This window comes from Bombina bombina, chromosome 1 (assembly GCF_027579735.1).
Source record: "Bombina bombina isolate aBomBom1 chromosome 1, aBomBom1.pri, whole genome shotgun sequence".
Lineage (NCBI taxonomy): Eukaryota > Metazoa > Chordata > Amphibia > Anura > Bombinatoridae > Bombina > Bombina bombina.
In genome coordinates this window covers 642,105,025-642,117,604 of record NC_069499.1, presented here as the reverse complement: position 1 = coordinate 642,117,604, position 12,580 = coordinate 642,105,025, and the positions used below count along the sequence as shown (strand labels likewise).

At 42.2% G+C, this 12,580-nt stretch overlaps 1 protein-coding gene across 3 annotated transcripts in view; it reads left to right on the top strand.

Moving 5' to 3' along the window:
* Positions 1 to 12,580, top strand: part of ZMYM3 (zinc finger MYM-type containing 3) — a 486,348-nt gene that overhangs the window by 325,177 nt on the left and 148,591 nt on the right. The gene's annotated exons all lie outside the window — the stretch shown is intronic.

The window sequence follows — 12,580 nt, the reverse complement described above, 5'->3', positions numbered from 1 at the left end:
TCCATGCTAGCTAAGAGGACCACTATTCCCATAGAAGATTAGTTGTTCCTTTAAAGATCCTGTGGATAAGAAGTTGGAGGGGTTACTCAAGAAGATGTATGTACACCAGGGGTTACAATGGCAACCTGCGGTGTGTATTGCTGCCGTCACTAGTGCAGCAGCATACTGGTTTGATGCGTTGTCTGATTCTATTCGTAGAGACACTCCCCTTGAAGAGATCCAAGATAGGATCAAGCCCCTTAAGTTGTCCAATTCCTATATTACGGATGCTTCCCTACAGGTTATTAAGTTGGGTGCAAAGATTTCCGAGTTTGCCGTACTGGCCCGCAGGGCTTTATGGTTAAAATCCTGGTCTGCGGATGTGTCATCTAAGTTTAAGATTTTGGCGCTTCCTTACAATGGTAAGACCTTGTTTGGGCCGGGATTGCCGGAAATTATTTCTGACATTACTGAAGGAAAGGGTAATTTCCTCCCTCAGGGTAAGAGAAATAAGCAGAAAGGACGTCAGAGTAATTTTCGTTCCTTTTGAAATTTCTAGGGTAAGCCTTCCTATCCCTCTACCAAGCAGGAACAGTCCAAGCCTTCCTGGAGGCCCAACCAGTCTTGGAACAAGGGAAAGCAATCCAAGAACTCAAAAGCAGCATGAAGGGGCTGCCCCCGATCTGGGACCGGATCTTGTGGGGGGCAGTCTTTCTTTCTTCGCTCAGGCTTGGGTTCAGGTATGTTCAGGATCCCTGGGCGGTGTACATTGTGCCCCAAGGATACAAACTAGAGTTAAAGACCTTTCCTCCCAGGGGCAGGTTTCTGATTTCCAGATTATCGGTAGACCAGATAAAGAGGTGTTCTTAAACTGTGTTCAGGACCTTTCCGACCTGGGAGTGATATTTCCTGTCCCAATGCAGGAACAGGGTCTAGGGTTTTACTCCAATCGGTTTGTGGTTCCCAAAAAAGAGGGAACCTTCAGACCAATTCTAGATCTCAAAAGTCTAAACAAATTCCATCTTGGAGTACTGTCCTTCAAGATGGAAACTATTTGTTCCATTCTTGCATTGGTTCACGAAGGTCAATTTATGACAACGGTAGATTTAAAGGACTCGTACCTACATGTTCCCATCCACAGGGACAATTTTCTGAGGTTCGCATTTCTAGACAAACACTTCCAGTTTGTGGCTCTTCCATTCGACCTGGCCACAGCTCCCAGAATCTTTTTCAAAGGTTCTTTGATCCCTGTTGGCGGTGCTCCGGTTGCGGGGCATTGCAGTGGCGCCTTATCTGGACGACATTCTGATTCAGGCGCCATCCTTTCAACAAAGCAAAATCCCACACGGAAATGTTGTTATCCTTCCTGCAATCTCACAGATGGAAGGTGAATTTGGAAGAGAGTTCCTTAGTTCCAACTACAAGGGTAGTTTTCTTGGGAACCATAATAGATTCCTTATCAATGAATTTTTTTCTGACAGAAGTCAGGAAATCAAAGGTTTTCGATTCTTGTCTAGCGCTTCAATCCTCTCCTCGGCCATCAGTGGCTCAATGTATGGAGGTAATCTGATGGTAGCGGCCATGAACATCATCCCATTTGCCCGTTTCCACCTCAGACCTCTGAAGTTATGCATGCTCAGGCAGTGGAACGGAGATTATGCAGATCTGTCTCCACAATTACATCTGGATCAGGAGACGAGGGATTCTCTTCTTTGGTGGTTGTCTCAGGATCATCTCTCCCAGGGATCCTGCTTCCGCAGACCCACCTAGGTGATTGTGACAACGGACATCAGCCTACAAGTATTGGGAGCAGTCTGTGGCTCTCTAAAGGCTCAGGGAACATGGACTCGGACAGCGTCGGTTCTGCCCATAAACATTCTGGAGCTGAGAACAAGGTCGAATCTGCCCATAAACATTCTGCAATCTTCAATGTTCTTCTGGCCTGGCCTCAGTTAGCCTCGGGATGGTTTATCAGGTTTCAGTCGGACAACATAACGTCAGTGGCTTACATCAACCATCGGGGGGGAACTCAGAGTTCCTTGGCCATGATTGAGGTAGCCAAGATAATTCAGTGGGCGGAGACCCTCAACTGCTGTTTGTCAGCGATCCACATTCCAGGAGTGGACAACTGGGAAGCGGATTTTCTGAGCAGAAAGACCTTTCACCCGGTGGAGTGAGAACTCCATTCGGATGTGTTTTCCAGCTTTGTTCTCAAATGGGGACAGCCGGGACTGGATCTCATGGCATCTCGGCAGAATGCTAAGCTTCCAAGGTACAGGTTGATGTCCAGGGATCCTCAGGCGGTACTGATAGATGCTGTTGCGGTCCCTTCGAACTTCAGTCTCGCATACCTTTTTCCTCTGTTTGCTCTCCTACCTCGGGTCATTGCTCGAATCAAACAGGAGAGGGTGTCAGTGATCCTCATCGCACCAGCGTGGCCTCGCAGGATCTGGTATGCAGACCTAGTGGAGATGTCATCTCTTCCATCTTGGAGACTTCCATTGAGGAAGGACCTTCTACTTCAAGGGCCCTTCCTTCATCCAAATCTAGTTTCTCTGAAGCTGACTGCTTGGAGATTGAATGCTTAATTTTATCTAAGCATGGTTTTTCTGAGTCAGACATTGAGACCATGATTCAGGCTTGTAAGCCTGTGACTAGAAAGATTTACCGTAAGATATGGCGTAAATATCTGCATTGGTGTGAATCCAAAGGCTACTCTTGGAGTAGAGTTCGGATTCCTAGAATTGTCTTTTCTCCAAGAGGCTTTAGAGAAGGGTTTATCGGCAAGCTACTTAAAGGGTCAAATATCTGCCTTGTCTATTTTTTTACACAAATTTCTGGCGGATGTACCAGACGTGCAATTGTTCTGTCAGGCCTTGGTCAGAATCAGTTCTGTGTTTAAACCTGTTACTCCTCCCTGGAGACTTAACCTTGTTCTTAAGGTTCTTCAACAGGCTCCGTTAGAGCCTATGCATTCCTTAGTTATTAAACTGTTATCTTGGAAGGTTTTGTTTCTGGTGGCTATTTCATATGCTCGTAGAGTTTCAGACCTCTCGGCGTTGCAGTATGAGTCTCCTTACCTTTTTCTTCTACAAGATACGACGAGTCCACGGATTCATCCTTGTGGGATATTATCCTCCTGCTAACAGGAAGTGGCAAAGAGCACCACAGCTGAGCTGTATATATAGCTCCTCCCTTCTCTCCACCCCCAGTCATTCTCTTTGCCTATACTAGTAATAGGAAGAGGTAAAGTGAAAGGTGTTAAAATGATAGTTTTTAGTTTCTTCAATCAAGAATTTTTTATTTTAAATGGTACCGGTGAGTACTATTTTTCCTCAGGCAGCATATAGAAGATGATTTCTGCCTGGAGGTTGATGATCTTAGCAGATGTCACTAAGATCCATATGAGTTCCCACATAATGGCTGAGGAGTACTAGAGAAGCTTCAGTGTGGGGAATGTGTTCATGCTACAAGCATTGAGGTATGTTCAGTCATTTACTTCTGAAGAGACTGTGATTTCAGAACAGGCTGACATAGTTCCCAAGAGGGAAGGGGTAAGCAGTAAACCTATAGACATGGGTATTACTGGAGACCGGTTTATTTATGTGTTATGAGCTAAATGCAGCAAGAAAATGATGGCAGCATGGTTTAGACACTGGGGCTACATAACGGTTTTCATTGGTTAATATCACTGGTGTTTGTGCATTGTGCTGGGGGTTCGCATGGCTATATTATACAATTAGGATGCCTATCCACATGGCTAGTTTTGTACCGTTTCTTTGCGCTTTTTTAGGCTGAGAGTACATCGCATATGATGGGCGGGGCCTAATTTTCGCGCCTCAAATGCGCAGTTGATTTTGACAAGAAGGCAGCAAACTTCAGCTTCGGTTGGGCCCAAACTGAGAGATTGTCTACCTTAGTCATAGTGAGATGTTTGTCAGACTCCTGAGGGCAGGTAGGCGCCACAGCAGAGCTTTGGCCAGGTACAGGGGGTTGTCTAAGTTGTTTTCATAACGTTTTTGGTGTAACGTTTTTTCTTATAGAGGGTTAATTTGTCCCTTGTGGTGCAATATCAGGCTACAATATAAGAAAGATATATGCTGAATGTGTAAGCTTAATAGCATTTTGAAGCAGATTTGGAAAAATTGTGCGCTTTTTTACTTCTTAAAGGCGCAGTACTGTTTTTCAAAATTGGTGTTTTTTTCAATAGTGTTTTCACAACTTTTGTGGTTATTACTAGCCTGTTCAACATGTCTGACATTGAGGAAAGTCAATGCTCTGGGTTTAGAAGCCATTGTGGAACCCCCACTTACATTGTGTCCCTCTTGTACTGAAAGGGCCTTACACTGCAAATAACATATTTTAGGTGATAAAAGTATGCCTAAGGATGATTCTCAGTCTGAAGAGAATCAGGTTATGCCATCCAATTCTCCCCAAGTGTCACAACCTTTAACGCCCACTCAAGCGACGCCAAGTACTTCTAGTGCGTCTAATTCTTTTACTCTGCAAGATATGGCTGCAGTTATGTCTACTACCCTTACAGAGGTATTATCTAAGCTGCCAGTTTTACAGGGTAAACGCAGTAGGTCAGGTATAAAGGTAAATACTGAGCCCTCTGATGCCTTATTGGCCATTTCCGATGTACCCTCACAGTGCTCTGATTTGAGGGTCGGGGAGTTGCTGTCTGAGGGAGAACTTTCAGATTCAGGAAATGTGTTGCCTCAGACAGATTCGGACATGATGTCCTTTAAATTTAGGTTTGAACACCTCCGCCTGTTACTCCGGGAGGTTTTAGCGACTCTGGATGATTGTGACCCTATTGTGATACCACCAGAGAAATTGTGTAAGATGGACAAATATCTATAGGTGCCTACTTACACTGATGTTTTTCCAGTTCCTAAAAGAATTTCAGACATTGTTACAAAGGAATGGGACAGACCAGGTATTCCGTTCTCTCCCCCTCTTTCTTTTAAGAAAATGTTTCCTATATCTGACACCATTCGGGATTCTTGGCAAACGGTTCCTACAGTGGAGGGAGCTATTTCTACCCTGGCCAAGCGTACAACTATACCTATTGAGGACAGTTGTGCTTTCAAAGATCCTATGGATAAAAAGTTAGAGGATCTGCTAAAGAAATGATTTATTCATCAGGGTTTTCTTTTACAACCTATAGCTTGCATTGTTCCAGTTACTACTGCAGCAGCTTTTTGTTTGATGCTTTAGAAGTGTCTCTTAAGGTGGAGACTCCATTAGATGACATTTTGGATAGAATTAAGGCTTTCAAGCTGGCTAATTCTTTTATTACCGATGCTGCTTTTCAAATGGCTAAATTAGCGGCGAAAAATGCAGGTTTTAGCTATTCCTTTTAAAGGTAAGACCCTATTCAGGCATGCATTGAAGGAAATCATTTCTGACATTACTGGAGGTAAAGGTCATGCCCTACCTCAGGATAAGGCTGTTAAGATGAGGGCCAAACAAAATAATTTTCCTTCCTTTCGAAACTTTAAAAGAGGACCCTCTACTTCCTCTTCCGCCACAAAGCAGGAAAGGAATTTTGCTCAATCCAAGTTAGTCTGGAGACCTAACCAGGCCTGGAATAAAGGTAAACAAGCCAAGAAGCCCACTGCTGCTACCTAGACAGCATGAAGGGGCAGCCCCTGATCCGGGACCGGATGTAGTAGGGGGCAGACTTTCTCTCTTCGCTCAGGCAAGGGATGTTCAGGATCCCTGGGCATTGGAAATTGTGACCCAGGGGGTATCAGTTGAAATTCAAGGATTTTCTCCCAAGAGGGAGATTTCATCTTTCACGTTTGTCTGTAGACCAGACAAAAAGAGAGGCGTTCTTACGTTGTGTAAAAGATCTCTATACCATGGGAGTAATTTGCCCAGTTCCAAAACTAGAACAGGGACAGGGGTTTTACTCAAATCTGTTTGTGGTTCCCAAAAAAGAGGGAACTTTTAGACCGATTTTAGATCTCAAATGCCTTAACAAATTTCTCAGAGTCCCATAGATCACGATGGAGACTATACCAACAATTTTGCCAATGATCCAGGAGGGTCAATATATGACCACCGTGGGCCTGAAGGATGCGTGTCTTCACATTCCTATCCACAAGGATCATCATCAGTTTCTAATGTTCGCCTTTCTCGACGAACACTATCAGTTTGTGGCCCTTCCTTTCGGGTTGGCCACATCACCCAGAATTTTCACAAAGGTGCTATGGTCCCTTCTGGCGGTTCTCAGGCCACGGGGAATAGCAGTGACGCCCTATCTGGACGATATTTTGATCCAGGCGTCAACTTATCATCTAACCAAAGCTCACACGGACGTCGTGTTGGCATTTCTAAGAACTCAGGTTGGAAAGTGAATATAGAAAAGAGTTCACTAGTTCCACTAACAAGAGTTCCATTCTTGGGAACTCTGATAGACTCGGTAGACATGAAAATATTTCTGACGGAGGTCAGAAAGTCAAAGATTCTAAATACTTGCCGAGCACTTCAGTCCATTCCTCGGCCATCAGTGGCTCAGTGTATGGAGGTCATTGGATTAATGGTAGCGACAATGGACATCGTTCCGTTTGCACGCTTTCATCTCAGACCAATGCAGCTGTGCATGCTCAGACAGTAAAATGGGAATTATGCAAATTTATATCCTCGGATAAATCTGGATCAAGAGACCAGAGACTCTCTTCTTTGGTGGTTGTCACAGGATCATCTGTCCCAGGGAATGTGTTTCCGCAGGCCAGCATGGGTAATAGTGACGACGGATGCCAGCCTTTTAGGCTGGGGTGCAGTCTGGAATTCCCTGAAGGCTCAGAGTGTTTGAACTCAGGAGGAGTCTCTACTACCAATCAATATTCTGGAACTGAGAGCAATATTCAACGCGCTTCAGGCGTGGCCTCAGTTGGCTTTGGCCAAATTCATAAGATTCCAGTCGGACAATATTACGACGGTAGCATATATCAATCATCAAGGGGGAACAAGGAGTTCTCTAGCGATGATAGCGGTTTCAAAGATAAGATGATGGGCGGAGGCTCACTCTTGCCATCTATCTGCAATCTATATCCCAGGAGTAGAGAACTGGGAAGCGGATTTTCTAAGTCGTCAGACTTTTCATCCGGGGGAGTGGGAACTCCATCCGGAGGTGTTTAGGTGTTTGCATCATTGATTCGTCAATGGGGCACACCGGAATTGGATCTGATGGCATCTCGTCAGAATGCCAAACTTCCTTGTTACGGGTCCAGGTCAAGGGATCCCCAAGCTGTACTGATAGATGCTCTAGCAGTACCTTGGTCGTTCAACCTGGCTTATGTGTTTCCACCATTTCCTCTCCTGCCTTGTGTGATTGCAAGAATCAAACAGGAGAGAGCTTTGGTAATCCTAATAGCGCCTGCATGGCCACGCAGGACTTGGTATGCGGATCTAGTGGACATGACCTCTCTACCACCGTGGAAACTTCCGTTGAGGCAGGACCTTCTCATTCATGGTCCGTTCCAACATCCACATCCAAATCTAAATTCTCTGCAGCTGACTGCCTGGAGATTGAACGCTTGATCTTATCTAAGCGGGGATTCTCTGAGTCGGTCATTGATACTTTGATTCAGGCTCGCAAGCCTGTCACTAGAAACATTTACCATAAGATATTGCATAAATATCTTTATTGGTGTGAATCCAAGGGCTACTCATGGAGTAGGGTTAGGATTCCTAGGATTTTGTCCTTTCTCCAAGAAGGATTGGAGAAGGGATTATCAGCTAGTTCCTTGAAGGGACAAATTTCTGCTTTGTCAATTCTACTGCACAAGCGTCTGGCGGATGTCCCAGACGTTCAGTCTTTTTGTCAGGCTTTAATCAGAATCAAGCCTGTGTTTAAACCTATTGCTCCGCCATGGAGTTTAAATTTAGTTCTCAATGTTCTTCAAGGGGTTCCGTTTGAACCCATGCATTCCATAGATATTAAGCTTTTATCTTGGAAAGTTTTGGTTTTAGTTGCTATCTCTTCTGCTCGAAGAGTTTCTGAGCTTTCTGCGTTACAATGTGATTCGCCTTATCTTACATTCCATTCTGATAAGGTGGTTTTGCGTACTAAACCTGGATTCCTTCCTAAGGTTGTTTCAAATAAGAATATTAATCAGGAAATTGTTGTTCCTTTGTGTCCTAATCCATCTGTTACATAACTTGGACGTGGTTCGGGCCTTGAAGTTTTACTTACAAGTGACCAAGGATTTCTGTCAAACATCTTCTCTATTCGTTGTTTATTCTGGAAGACGTAGGGGTCAAAAAGCTACGGCTACCTCTTTCTTTTTGGCTGAAAAGCATCATCCGCTTGGCATACGAGACTGCTGGACAGCAGCCTCCTGAAAAGGTTACGGCTCATTCTACTAGAGCTGTGGCTTCCACATGGGCTTTTAAAAACGATGCTTCTGTTGAACAGATTTGTAAGGCTGCGACTTGGTCCTCCCTTCATACTTTTTACAAATTTTACAAATTTGATACTTTTGCTTCTTCTGAGGCTATTTTTGGGAGAAAGGTTCTTCAAGCAGTGGTGCCTTCCGTTTAGGTATCTGTCTTGTCCCTCCCGTTCATCCGTGTCCTGTTGCTTTGGTATTGTATCCCACATGTAAGGATGAATCCGTGGACTCGTCGTATCTTGTAGAAGAAAAGGAAATTTATGCTTACCTGAAATTGATTTCTTCTACGATACGAGTCCAAGGCCCTCCCTGTTTTTTTAAGACAGATTATATTTTATTTTTAAACTTCAGTCAACTCTGCACCTTTTAGATTTTCTTTTCTCTTCCTATACCTTCGTCGAATGACTGGGGGTGGAGAGAAGGGAGTAGCTATATATACAGCTCTGCTGTGGTGCTCTTTGCCACTTCCTGTTAGCAGGAGGATAATATCCCACAAGTAAGGATGAAACCGTGGATTCGTCGTATCGTAGAAGAAATCAATTTATCAGGTAAGCATAAATTTCCTTTTTCATTCGGATAAGGTTGTTTTGCGTACTAAGTTAGGGTTTCTTCCTAAAGTGGTTTCAGATCGGAACATCAATCAGGAGATTGTTGTTCCTCCTTTGTGCTCTAATCCTTCTCAGAAGGAACGTCTGCTGCACAATCTAGACGTGGTGCGTGTATTGAAATTCTATTTACAGGCGCCTAAGGATTTTCGTTAGTCTTCTGCTCTATTTGTGGTTTTCTCTGGAAAACGTAAGGGGCAGAAAGCTACGGCTACTTCTTTCTTAGTGGCTGAAGAGTATCATTCGCTTGGCCTATGAAACTGCTGGACAGCAGACTCCTGACAGAGTTACGGATCATTCTACGAGGGCTGTTTCCTCTTCCTGGGCATTCAAAAATGAAGCTTCTGTGGAACAGATTTGCAAGGCTGCAAATTGGCCCTCTCCACACTTTTTCTAAATTCTATAAATTTGATACTTTTGCCTCGGCTGAGGCTTCCTTTGGGCAAAAGGTTCTTCAAGCAGTGGTGCCTTCTGTCTAGGGTCCCTGTTTTGTCCCTCCCTTATCTGTGTCCTCTAGCTTGGGTATTGATTCTCAATAGTGATTAGATGATTCGTGGACTTACCATGTCATTAGAAAGAAAACAAAATTTATGCTTACCTGATAAATTTATTTCTTGACACGGCGAGTCCATGGCCCGCCCTGATTTCTTAAAGACAGGTTTTGTTGGTATGTTATAAACTTCAGACACCTGCACCTTGTTGCTTCCTTTCTTTCCTTTTGCTTTGGTCGAATGACTGGGGTTGGAGGTGATATTTAACAGCTTTGCTGTGGTGCTCTTTGCTGCCTCCTGCAGGGCAGGAGTGATATTCCCAATAGTATTTAGATGATCCGTGGATTCACTGTGTCAAGAAAGAAATTAATTTATCAGGTAAGCATAAATTTTGTTTTTTAGCCTTAGGCGGAAATGGCTGTCACTCAGACTATACCTTTTATAAAGCAAGACAGAAAAATATTCTGGGGTTGCATTACGCTTGAATAGGTTTGTCTAGGTTTTTTATTCCAGATCCTTATTTTATTGCCTCACAGGAGAGAGAGAGATCGTATAATTTAAAACAAATTACCAATATGATATGCTAGCCCCTTAGTAAAATTCTGAAAACAATCCTTTCACAAAATGCAAATCCTAAGACTTGACTTCCCGTGACTGTAATAAAAGAAAACTCCAAGTGCAAATGTATTTTTTTCTTTGGTCTAATACCAAATAATACTTATTGTCTACTCCAATAAATAGCTTGATATGTTGGAGACAGAATGTGAAGCAGGAAGATTCGAAGTCAAGTGTCTTGAGAGGATTTGCACTCTGAAGGATTGTTTTGTTTTAAGAATTTTCCTAAAAGGCTGCCACATCTTTGTTTAGGACATTTGTTTTTGTGTATAGGTATAAAATACGAAGACACGAAATATAGTAAATTATATAGTATATTAACTTGCCCTTATGAGCTAGACACATGTAATAGTGTTTAACACTTGCAAAGAAGTTAAACAGTTAAAATCTGCTTGGGAAGTGCAAGGGCTTGCGTTAAAGTGAAAGTCAATCCTAGCATTTTACAAATGCTAGGATTGACTATTGAAACAAATAAAGGGGACTTTCATTCATGACGTATAAGATACTTCATTTAGAAAGCTCCTTTATTTGTTTCAATCGATCGCCGTTCTTAGCTGCTACAGCAGCCCACGGCTTAAAAAAATTTTTGCTAAGAGGGGACATTTTCACCTCTTAGCCAATAGCCGAGCGGTAAATCCTTCTTGGCGCCCATGGGAGCCGCATTTATTGCACGGCTATTAGCTAACAGGTGAAAACGTCACCTCTTAGCAAAAAAAAAATTTTTTAGCCATGGGCTACTGTAGCAGCTAAGAACGGCGATCGATTGAAACAAATAAAGGAGCTTTCTACATGAAGTATCTTATATTTCATGAATGAAAGTCCCCTTTGTTTCAATAGTCAATCCTAGTGTTTGTAAAACGCTAGGATTGACTTTCACTTTAACTAGACTGGTGAGCCAATCTGGAGCAGAATTAAACTTTGTTTATCCCCTTTTGTTTACTCTAGCACAACCCTACTAATATTTTTTTTGTCATGCTTACGTCCCCAAACTATGCAAATTAGTCTTTATAGTAGACTGATCTGACTTTATTTTGTTGACTTACATCAACGATTAGAAGTTAATTTCACTTGTTTATTGAAATCCTGTTATGTATAACTGTGGCAAACACTTCTGTCCCTTACTTTAGTTTCTGTTTCACAAAAGTATTTCATGTCTGTTGATCTAATAATTTTGTAAATTAGGCCTTTTGTGTGTGCAGTGGCATATTTATAAAACTTGAATTTTGGAAGCTTTAACATGTGATAAATACTTGTTTTTATATATAAGAACATTTAAAGAGAACAAGTATTTTCCTTTACTATTTACTTATAATTAAAATTGATATGTGATCTTAAAATTGGACATTATAGAATGCAATGGGTGGGTAGAATAATTAGATAGCAACTTAAAATTTGACGGTAGATAATAACCAAAAGGCCCATCATTTCTATCCATATTACGTTACTTTTATCTTAGGATAGCCTTATGCATGTCCCAGGCATTTTTTTATTATTTTACAGTCTTTGTGTTTACCATACAATTGAAAGTTTAATAAATGCACCACCCTTTCTGTAAAAAAAAAAAAAAAGCTTCCTCACATTTCTCCTGAATCTTCTACCCTCTAATTTAAGATTGTAACCCCTTGTTTTTAAATTTTTTGTTAGAAACCTTCAAATATATGAAGGGACTTATGTTACCGCTTTCCCTTCTCTCCTCTAAACTATACATTTTAGTTGAAATACTTTTTATTAAAGCTTCACAACAGATACATCATGACATTACAGTATGCATAATTTCCATAACAGGAAATCTGTTATGAGAGGAGAAAAGAAAAAAAAGAAGTATGACATACTGACCTCTTCTTTTTTCCCAATTTTTGTACTCCCCCCACCCCCTTTCTGTTTCCCACCCCGAACAATAAACTTTTTAACTGAGTAAAACTTAACTGTGAACCATTCCCATCGAGCAGTGTCGTTATTGTTAGGATTCTTTATAAAAATCTCCGTATTTATAATAATTCTTTTGCTCTGTTTTGTGTGGCCCGAAAGTGCAACAATGGTCATTTATAGGTGTACCAGGTGACCTCTCATCTCACTGTTTATTAAGGATCCAATGAATCCAAATTTTTTGAAAACTTTGAGGTACCCTGCATCCAGGCTGCCGATTCAGACATATTATAGATATCCTCAATTTTATCAAGTACCTCACACCAATCCGGGGCCCCCACCTTCCATTTCCTAGCTATGCATATTCTGGTAGCTGTACATACTTTGTTAACCCATTTGTTAGTGGCAGAATTCAACGTGTCTAGATGAATGTGTAGCGAGGCTGAGAGTATGAAAGAGTCATCTAGAACTCTCCTAATTAGCTGTGTAAGTTTGTCCCATGTAGGTCGTATCTTTGGGCAACCCCACCACGTGGGAATAAGTACCTACCTCTGCGCAACCCCGATAGCATAATCTATTGCTCTGAGGAATATAGTGCGACGTTTTTAACGGCGTG